The following is an 11,792-nucleotide window of genomic DNA, read 5'->3' on the forward strand; positions in this document are numbered from 1 at the left end:
TGTGACTTTTAACGAGACAAAGGATATGGATGGTACGCTGGTGAAACAAGTAGCGATGTTAGGAAGGCGATTTGAAAAAATTCAACACTATAATCTGAAAGAATTACCTGCTCACCTCTAGCACCAAAAAATGTTCGAGGCGCTAGGTAAATCATGGGGAAAATTCCTTCAAGTTGACAAGGTAACAAAGATGAAGAGGAGGTTAGACTATGCCCTCATAAAAGTTGACGTTTAATAGTAAGAGAATGATCTAGACTGTCCGAAGATCATCATGAATGGCAAAGTTATCAAAATAAAAGAAAAATTATCGGGATGGAAACTTACGATTTGGGTAGAAAAACGATGACAGCAATGGAAGAAACATCGATAAGAAGTATGGCAGAATTGGTGGAGATCAGAGCTGAGAGATGGGTGACGAAGATGGGAGGGGAAAGGAATCCATCTTCAATTGTTGAAAAATGCAATTCAAAATCAATGGTTCAGATGGAGTTAGGAAAGGATCAAAAGACAAAGCAAAGTAGCAAGCAGTAGGGGAAACATTTTGCAGTGGGGAAGAAAAAGTTGCAAGAAAAAGAGATTGACATGGTCTTAGAGTCTCGAGAAAAGAGTAGTGATAGAATGAAGATTTGAAAAGATCAAGTAAAAATAGAGAGGAAAATTTGAGCCTTGGAATTATAAGAAGCAGTCACGAGAAGTTGGTTAACCTTGAGGAGAATAGCCTAAGCAAAGAAAAAAGGCCAAACAGTCCAACTTGGAAAAGGAAAAAAAATAGCTACAGATGGGCTTGATTCAAGCAATGAATGGAGTAATAGGGAGGAGTCATTCAACCCAAACTGAAAAGCAAATGAATGGATCAAGACCTTTAAGGCCAAGGGATTATGGACTGGTAAATGGGATGCTGAAATAAGACCAAGTAGACTGCGAATCAAAACTAGAAGGGAGGTGAGCCCAAATCTAATAATAAGTGAAGGCCAATCTGAAGCCGAAGAGTATGAGCTTGACTTTGGTGCATCCTTGGAGACAAGAGCAGAGTAGATCTTAGGAAGGCCTTTGGGAGAAAATGAGTGTGACACAAGTGAAATTTCAAAGGGGGGCGGGATTGACCATCAGGGATCAAAAGTGGGGGAACGATCAAGGGAGAAAAAATCAAGAATGATAAAGAAGTCAAAGGTGCTTGAAACAAAATAGAAAGATCTGGGTCTATCTCCATCAGAGGATACACCATTGATAAATCTACTTTAGAGTAAATGAGAATAGGAGAAAATAAGGGATTAAGCTGAAGAGACAGAAGGGAAAAAGCAAAGGAATGGTAAAGAAACGGAAAGGTAGGGGAGGGTGGACAAAAGGGGTGGGCCAAGTTGATAAAGGTCAAGATAGGATGCACAATTCGCTAGCAAAGGAGAAACAAGGTCTACGAGAAAGGGTAGTGAAAACGGGGAATCAAAAGGAGAAAAGGATAGGGACACAAAGAGTGCGTGTCAGCAGGTGAGGCTGAGGGATGAAGTATTGAAAACTTTAGACGTTGGCAGTATTCTTGGCTTGAAATTCCAAGAAGACAAGTGTAAAACCTCGACCTTCATAGATGTGTAGGGGAGGTAGACACGATGACGTGGATTAAGGGTAGCTCCGTCATTTTCTTGGTGAGCTCCTAGAAGTGGGTTTTTCTAATATTATTAAGGTCTAAGTAAGCCTAAGGAATAAATGAATGATGTATATAATAATGAAATAAATGAAGAAAATAGAAATAATAATAATTTTCGTAGTAGGGGTAAAATGGTCATTTTGGGTCTTGAGTCTAAATTTTTATGTTTTCAAGAACTTGAGTACTTCTAATTTATTGTGGACCTTTTCTTAGTGTCAAAAGAGAAAAAAGTTTGAACCAAATGGAAGAAGAAGGAAAAGTCAACTATTGAATGGCATTTTTGTAAATAGTTTGAAACTTTAGTCAACCTAAGTATAAATATATCATTTTTCCAGCACTTTCTCCTCACTTCCAGCAGCTTCTTCTTCTTCTTCCCATTTCTCCTCCCCATTTCTAGCTTTCCATTTTCCATGGAAGCCATCCTTGAAATATCTATGACTTTCTCATAGAAACTCTAAACCTTATGTTTTTATACACTTGTTTATAAGACTTTTCGTGTTCTTTCACTCTGTCACCTCAAGAGCCCTCAATTGTCTTTCCTCAACACTTTCTTTCACTAGTTGGAAATTTTAGAGAGAGAGAGAGAGAGATTTTCTATAATAGCTTGAAAAACTCTTGAAAAGGAATTCAACTACAAAACCACCAAGGTGAGTAGTGAGTTAGGGTTGATTTTAAAGTTGTTGATGATGTCCAATAATTAGGGTTATGGGCTGTTTTATTGTTGAGGGTTGTTTATTTACTCTTAGTGTGACTAGAATAGTACAAATAGATGACTAGTCAAATGGTAATTGGAAATTAGTTAGGAATAACTAGTAATGTTTGATTTACGAAATAGCTTTTGGAATAATATTCATGTCAATTGAGTTGGTTGTGATGCTATTGTGTGTGATAGGTTCTAACGAGACCCCACATCTCCACTTGGAGCATTAGAGAAAGTTGGAGTCGATTAAAGAATCAACAAAGACAAGTGAGTAAACTTGCATTAAAATGTTTTGGGATAAATGCATAAGTGTTTGATTGAATCACTTGAACTATTTTATTGGTCTTTTCTTTAAAATATGCATGGGGACAAGCCCTTGAGGAAACATTTTTATGTTGTGAAATGTGAAATGTGATGAATTCATGTGTTCCTATATTATGATGATATGTATGTTATGCCTTGAACGATAATGTTGTGTGTAATTATAATCGAGCATGTGCGGTGTGGGAGTGCACATGCTGGTGGTGATGTGGTGCGGGAGAGTACATGATGATATTTGCAATGTGAAGTGTGGGAGTGCACATGACAGTATCAGTTATGTGCGGTGTGGGAGTGCACATCATGATTTCAGCTATGTGCGATGTGGAAGTGCACATGAGCTGGTGAGTCGGTAGTTGTATACATGTTTACACATATCATAAAGAGGTTAGGGAAAATGTTATGTGATTGCATTGAATATTGAATGTTGAAATTATTAAATGCTTCCAAATTGATTTTCATTGTAACAAAAATTCTTCTAACTTAATTGCCTTGTTTCTCACTGTAGCGAAATTTCATTCTCGCTGTAGTGAGAAACTCTCAAGTGCTGGGGGCTTGACCTAGCCCAGATTTTCGCTGTAGTGAGAAACTCTCGAGTGGATGGTCTTAACTCTTGCTCTGGATTTCGCTGAATTCTCGCTGCAGCGAGAAACTCTCAAGTTGAGAAGTGTAAATTTCGCCACTGTTCTTGTTGCAGCCAAATTGCAATCTTGTTGCAATGAGAAACTCTCTGCCATGTTTGGATACTTGCTTCAGTTCTCACTCCTTGACTTCCTTATTGATCATGGATCTTTTTGGATTGAGCGATAAAATAATCAAGTTTGAATTGAGGGGTTTTAACAAGAAATTAAGCTAAATTGCATTGTTTTTTTTTTAAGCATAAGTGCATCATGTTTTCTAAAACTTTTCGTATTGTTTGTTTGTTCCTTTCCTATGTTCATTCACTGAGTTTATACTCACTCTTTTCAACTTCATGTTTTCAGATTCAGAGGCAGTTGGGATCTAGATTGAAGTGTCCACGTATATCCGTCTTTTTGGTAGGTACTATGGCATTCAGTAGCTTTATCTTCAGCCAAGGTCACTCCACTGGTAGTCAAGAGTCTTTTGCCTATGTATACGCACACGTGATGTAAATCACTAAGGTGCATGTTATGATCAAAATATGTATACTTTGATTTATGGTGCCATTATGAGTTGGCAATGGGTGACATTGTTTTGAGATAATAAAAATGTAGATATTTGGTTGTCATAGTCTATTATTGAAATACTTATAGTTAAGAATTACGAAATGTGACTAGGGGAATGAGTGATGAAATAATAGGCAAGATTACATAAAGAGGCTTGCTTGGGCTTAATGGGCTGTGCCCATTGGGTCTATGCGCCAATCATGACCCAAAAATTAGGCTGTGACAATAAGGATGAAGTGATAAGGGAAATGGAGGGTTTAGAGCACTCAGACTAGCAGGTTGATGATTTGAACGTCAAGTATGTTATCTGTGGGATCTCTGGTTTTCAATGATAATATTGTCATGGAATTTAAGGGGTTTATACAAAAGTGAAAAAAGTGAGCATTAAGAAGAGCCATCAATAGAAGTAAACCGAATATGGTCTTTATCCAACAGATAAAGATACAGAACCCATACAACGGGTTGTACGAAAGAATATGGTTGAAAGAAAGAGTCCAAGGCAGAGCAGTGAAATCTGAAAGAAGGTCGGGCAATTTGTTGTGTATGTGGCAAGAGGATTTTTTCAAGGTTAAAGAGGTAATCATTCATAAAATTATTTGCTTTTAATTGGAATGATGAAAGGGATTAGAATAAAGGTTGGGTTTGAAAACGTGTACGATTCAAATGATGAGGGAGAGCGAAATGTGATATGGGAAGAGTTGAGTGAGATCATGGCTGTGGCTGAAATCTGGTGGGTTTTAGGGAGGGATTTCAACATCGTCAGGAAAGAGGAAAAAAAGATTGGGAGAGGGAATGTAAGGAGAGCTGCTGCACAATTTGATTAATTCATTAATGAGATTGGCCTTGTTGATCTTCCGCTAACAGGTAGTAAGTTCACGTGGTGCAATAATAAGGAAAAACCCGCTTTTGGTAGACTTGACCGATATTTGATTGATGTGGAATTATTGGAGATGGACGAGACAATGGTTCAATGGTGCCTAACAAGTTCTCTATTGGATTATAATCCGATAATTATTGGGGTGAACAAGATCGATTGGGGACCAAAACTATTCAAGTTCTTCGACTACTGGATAGAGGAAGAGAGCTTTAAGGTGGTGGTGAGAGACTATTAGAATAATGCTAGAAGAGGGAATGAGGGAGGAGAAGAGCTATGGAAAAAGTTGAAGGACCTGAAACCGGCTTTAAAAGAATGGAAAAAGAGAGTTTTTAGGAGTATTAGCGAGAAAATATCAAAGGGTGAAAAGGAATTGCAAGAACTTAATGAAAAGAGGCAAAAAGGGTGTCGAGAGTGAGGGAACGAGGGAAGAGATTGCAGGGAAAATAGCCAAATTGTGGGAGTTATATAGAGTAGAGGAGAGAGAATGGCAACAGAAGTCCAGAATGAAATGGGTTTTGGAAGGAGATCACAATACAAGATTCTTCCATATGATGGCTTCAGCTAGAAGAAGAATAAACCTCATACAACAGTTGCAAATAGGGAACACTAACATAAGTGAGCTAGAAGAGGTGAAGAGTGAAGTGGCGAAATACTTTAGTAAGTTTTATAAGAGTAAAAAAGTGCTTACGTTAAGAGAGTTTGACTGCCTTTTTAAAACTATAAGTGAGGATAATGTGGAGTTTCTAGAGAGGAAGTTCATAGTGGGAGAGGTTTGGGAAGCCTTTTGTAGTTGTGATGGCAACAAAGCCCTGGGGCTTGATGGTTTCAACTTGAGTTTTTTTAGAATCAGTGGGATTTGGTTAAGGAAGAAATGATGCAGTGTTTATAAAATTTTTATGAGAAAGGAGAGCTTGAAAGAGGGGCAAACAACTCTTTCATCACACTCATACCCAAAGTTACCAATCCATCCACCGTTGCTGAACATAGACCTATCAACCTTGTGGGGAGCGTGTACAAAATTGTGGCAAAGCTACTTGTTAATAGATTGAGGAAGGTGATAGGGGAGGTGATTGGGGAAAACTAATTTGCTTTTGTAAAAAGAAGATAATTGACAGACTGTGCACTAATTGCGAATGAGATAATCAATTTCTTAAATAAGGGAAGTGAAGGTGGTTTTTTATTCAAAGTGGATTTTGAGAAAGCCTACGATAGCATGGATTGAAGATTTTTGCAATTTGTGTTGAGAAAAATGGGGTTTGGAGTTCAATAGTAAAAATGGATCAAAGGGTGTTTGAAGACAGCAAAGGTTTTGGTGTTAGTTAATGGGGTCGCTAGAAGCCTTTTAAGATGGAGCGAGGGCTTAGACAAAGATGCCCTCTTTCACCTTTCCTTTTCAACATTATGGCAAAGGCTTTCAATAAACTTATGTGTAAGGTTGAGGACATTGGACTATGTCATGGGGTTTCGATCGGTAATAATAGCCTCACAATCTCTCACTTGCAATTCGCTAATGACATTATGATATGTTGTAGGCTAGAGTTAGAAAACCTTCAAAATGTCAAAAGGGTGTTGAAATGTTTCTTATTAATATCTAGGCTGAAGATAAACTTTAATAAAAGTAGCTTGATATGGATTCGGGTGGAGAACAACTTGGTAAATAGGGGGCTGAATGTCTTGCCTGCAAGGTGGGAGAGTTGCCTATAGTTTACCTAGGGCTCCCTTTGGGAACGAGCATAGTTCGGTTGGAATGTGGAAACCAATCATTGAGAAATTTGAGAACCGACTTGCAGGGTGGATGACAAAAATGCTATCAGTGGGGGGCAAGGTTACACTTTTGAAGTCAGTCGTAGGGAGTCTATCGATCTTTTTAATATCCTTGTTTCAGTTATCAAAAGAAGTGAAAAAAGAGGTAGAAAAAATTAAGAGAAGGTTCCTTTGGAGTGAGATAGATGAGAAACGAAAGGTTCACTACGTGGGGTGGGATAAAATATGTAGATACAAGGAGGATGGGGGTTTGGGGGTTATTGATTTAGAGATAAAAATTAAAGTCCTACTAAACAAGTGGATTTGGAGGTATAGTAGTGAGAAATCAAGTTGTGGAAAAGAGTGATTGATGAAAAATAGGAGGTGATCCCAATAGTCTCTTACTCGACAAAAATACTAATAGGAAGTTCTCCATAACCTGGAAGAATATCATTAAACCTTTATCAGCTACTAACAAAGTACTTTTGCAAGTTAACAATAATTTACAGATGGTTGTTGGAAATGGTGAGAATATTCGATTCTGGATAGACATATGGATGGAAGGGGAAACCTTAAAAGATCGCTTCCCTAATATCTATGCACTTGCTCAAAACAAGAATGGTTGCATAAGTGAGTATGGACAATGGGAGAATGAATTGTGGAGCTGGAACATTGAGCTTAAAAGAGCACTGTTTGGGTGGGAAGAACAACAATGGCACCAGTTCAAAACCATAGCGGAAGAATACCATTTGAGTAAGGAAATGGATGATAAGTGTCACGACCCAATTTCTCGGGCCATGACCGGCGCAAGAGCTCAATGAGCATAGCTCACTAAGCCCAAGCAAGCCTATCCATTTACCTTTGCTTAACAAATTTATCATATCATGCATACACACACACATTTTTCTTTTCGGGTGTGAATATAGCCAAAACACAATGGCATTATCGATAATAATATACATGCACTATACCAATCATGTATTTAGCAATTTACATTGCATACACATATTCACATTGTTAGATTGTATTCATAATACAAAAGGACCCATGACTTCCAGCGGAGACATTTACAATAAAAGGGATTACTATTGAATGCCAGACACATACCCAGGAGATGCACTACGGGGACTCCTCGATCTAGGGTCCAACAGTCACCTGATCTGAAAACATGAATTTTTATAAAACGTGAGTACAATACTCAGTGAGTGAACAAGGAAGGGAACAAGCAACAATTAGGGAGAATTTAAAATCATGAATCACTTGTTTCAAAACAATGCAATTTAGTTCATTCCTATTTAAAACCCCTCCAAACCCGAGAGTTTTTCGCTACAGCGAGCATGAATTTCGCTGCAGTGAAAACAGAGCAACAAGAGAAATATTTTTCTTCACTCAACAAAAAGCCATCCTGCTAAACTAATAAAATCAACCTAAAATTCATGAAAATTCTCAAAGTACAATGTGTCAACTTTCATGTACATTACAACCATAAATCATTGTCCATCAATTTGTTATATCACACATATTTACATATGTATATATATATATATATATATACGTATAAACCCATCATCATCATCTCACCAACCCATCATCATCATCACTAGCTCATCATCATCATCACCAGCTCATGCACACTCCCTACTCGCACATGGCTGGGTCATCACCGGGTTATGCGCACTCCCTACTCGCACATAATCGGGTCATCCTCAGCTTATGCGCACTCCCTACTCGCACATAGCCGAGTCAACATAATTACACAACATTATATTCAAGCATATATGTATATCAACATAAAGCAGCCACATAGAAATCCATAATAACCACATTTCATAACATAAACCTTTTTTCAAAAGCTTGTTCCCAAGGCATTCATTTTCATGAAAAATTACATAAAATCATTCAAACACTTTGTTCAAAACAGTTATATTCCCAAAACAATTTTGATAGGCAGTCCACTCACAGGTGTCGAAAATCCGAATTCTGGGTGAACTCTGACTAATAGTTCTCAAGCGTAATTCCTTTGCCTTTTTCGGACGTCTCACCACCTTGACAAATAACAAAGTCGAGGAATTTACTATATTGTCCCTAAATTGATATAAATTAATTTAAACTACTAATGCTTGATATGTAAATGCAAAAATATGTCCGATTACCGCTTAATCACGGTATCGATTAAATTCGACCGATCACCCGATTAATCGGCGATTGTGTCCAAATCACCTCCAAATTAATTCATTTCTCCTCTAATACCTTAATTTACCACATACATTTAAATAAAGCCAAATTCAGCATTAGAACCCTCACAATTCGTTATAAAAAAAAAATTTGGTCATTTGGTGTACTAGCATCGAATTTTTTTTCTACATAACCGTTTCACCTTACTTCATCATTTTCCATGCCATTTTGCTTGAACTAAAAACAATCCCCCATTGATATTCAGCCCTCATGGTTCGGCCAACAAGGAACCCTAGAGAAATTGAATATTTCTTTTGTGTTTTTGTTCATAACCATGCTTAACTATCCCTAAACACTAACATAGTCTAAAATCAAATTATTCCAACAACAATTCCTCTTCCATACCCATTTTTCAGAATTGAATTCATCATGATAACTCAATATTCAACCATGGAAATCAAGAACAAAAGCATGGGTAAGCTAGGTATCAAGGAGAATTAAAGAAATTTTAACTTACCTAGCTTGTTTCCTTGATTTCTTCACTTTTTCTTTGAATTTCCACCTAGGTTTTCTTGTTTTTCCTTTTGTTCTTCCTTTTTTCTTGTTGCTGGATGTCTAGGCCGAATATGGTGAGGGAATTGGGGATTTAATGGGCTGATTTCTATAGAAAATAATAAAATAATCAAGCATGCCATGTGTCACATGCTTATTGGCCTAAATTTTTAACTTTTTGACTTTTTCTTCTTAATTTTCCACCACAAATATTCTGGTATTTATCCAATCCTACCACAATTAAAATCCCTTGGTCTTGACAAGTACTGGGGCGAGAAATTTATTGATTTGGCCCCGAGATGGAAAAATTACGATTTTGCCCCTATACTCCGAAATGTACCGGAATCTCATTATTTCTACTTTTTAACCTAAAATAACAGTAATATTGATCAATATTAATCAAATGGGGCAAAAAAAAATGTTTTATAAAAATTCCTGTTTAGTTCTCTAGTGGTAAAATTACCATTTTGCCCTTGTGCTCCAAAAATACCGGGAATCAAAATTTTTCATTGCTAAACATCATTTATACTCCAATAATCATAATTATATTTCATATAATTATTCTTGGTCAAATGTGATCAAATCTTGACTAGAAATCTCCATTAAATCATCAAATGGTAAAATGACCATTTTGTCCCTAATCAAACAATTTTCCTAATGGACTTCAAATTGGACTTTGAACTCCGAATCACTATTCTAAGTCGTTCTGTGGGTTTCAAAATTTTCAATTTCCTCTTAGAATTTCTATTTGAACTAGTGCAAGGCTCGATTTAACTTAGTTGTACCACTCGGTACAATACCGTCTTTTAATTGAGTTTGACAGGGTCTCACAATAAGCTAGTGTGGAGAGGGATGACATTCGGCTGTTATACAGTGAAATCCATTTGTAAAGAGGTGTTACATTTTGAGGGTAGCAACAGGGATAGGTGGAGAGAGGTTTGGGCAAACTTAGCACCACATAGAATTGATGTTTTCACCTGGCAACTACTACATGGAAGAGTCGCTGTCAAACAAAAGCTGGTTTGACTTGGAATGATATCCTCTGATGCAGCTCTGTATGCTATTTGCAAACAGCAACAAGAAACAATAAGTCATCTCTTTATCCATTGCCATGAAACATGGAAATTGTGGTCAAAATGGAGCTATGATTAGGAGGTGTAATGGGTAGTTCAAGGGAACATTAATAGTTTTTTCTGCATGTGGGATGATGTGTTAGTTAAAAGGGGAAAGGTTAAAATTTGGAAAATGGTTTTTTATGCAATAGTCTAGTTATTATGGATTTATAGGAATGATCTAGTATTCTAAGGGAAAACTTAAGACGTTGATCAAGTTTATGAGGCCAGTAAACTGAGAGTTGCCACTTGGGCAAAAGCCAAATGGCTTCATGTGTATAGTGTTGTTATGGATACCTATAGGAAACCAAGATCGAGACTGAGATTACTTAAAGCCAGCACTAGCAGACAAGTGGAAGAGTGGATCTGACCAGGCCAAGGAATGATGAAATTTAATGTTGACGGAGCTACTCAAGGAAGTCTTGGGGAGGTCGAGATTGTAGGAGCCTTGCAAGATGAAAATGGTTGTACGAAAATTAGTTTTTCTAAGGCAATAGGAATGGGAGATGCAAACATTGCAGAAGTTTGAGCAATTATAGAGGTTTCTTGATTTTTCAACATCACAATGGGCTTTAACACATGTTTTGATTGTAGAAAGTGACTCTAAAAATGCTGTCAAGTGGGTTAATAATCCAAATGAAGCCCCTTGGAAGATGCGCAAATGGATACTTAACATTGAGAGATTGAAAAAGAGCGTTTCAAGATGGGAGGTTAACCATATTCTTAGAGAAAAAAATCAAGTTGCAAACAATCTTGCGAAAGAAGGGGTTCAAGGGCAAGTGAATTTGATCAATATCTTTGATTGATGTTGTCTCAAGGGTTGATATTGTTCACTAAAGTAGAGGGTCTCAAGGACTATATTCCTACTTGATTGAGCCAAAGAGGCCTGGCATTATCGTTGTCAATGGGGTTAGGAACCAGAGGCTGCTTTTGAACCCATGAGGTTTGGTAAGTTCTATTTTTGAGCTAGGAAATTATAAACGATAATGTCTGAATGAATGAAGGCCATGCTTCCTTTCCTTTCTTTTTGCTTTTGTATTTCGACTAGTATTGAATGAGAAAGGGACATTTCTGTGTTGATAAAGTGGTTTGATGTGCTTGCTTGGTTGACTTGTTTGGCTAGGGAACTGGGTTTGTAAAGTTAATGAGTTACATGTTGCAAGTATTCTGAATAGATAAGGGGAATCCTGGAAATGTACAACAGACTAGTGCTCTACTATGATACCCCATACCCTCGTATAATAGTCAATATAACCGTATCAATAAGATAAAGGGCTAATTGATGTACTTTTAAGTGTCAAAGAGCGGTGGCGGGTGAAAGGAATTTTCTAGAGTAAAATATTTCGCATGCCAAGAAATAACAATTAAATAATAATATTTTTATTGAGGATGACTTAGCAAGATAAAAAGTGATTTGAAAGTGAATCGGGGCAGAATAAGACATTTTAGGTTCCAAAGAGATAAGTAGAAAATCTTGGAATAAATA

The sequence above is a fragment of the Theobroma cacao genome, chromosome 2, assembly GCF_053813885.1.
Source record: "Theobroma cacao isolate CCN51 chromosome 2, ASM5381388v1, whole genome shotgun sequence".
Classification (NCBI taxonomy): Eukaryota; Viridiplantae; Streptophyta; class Magnoliopsida; order Malvales; family Malvaceae; genus Theobroma; species Theobroma cacao.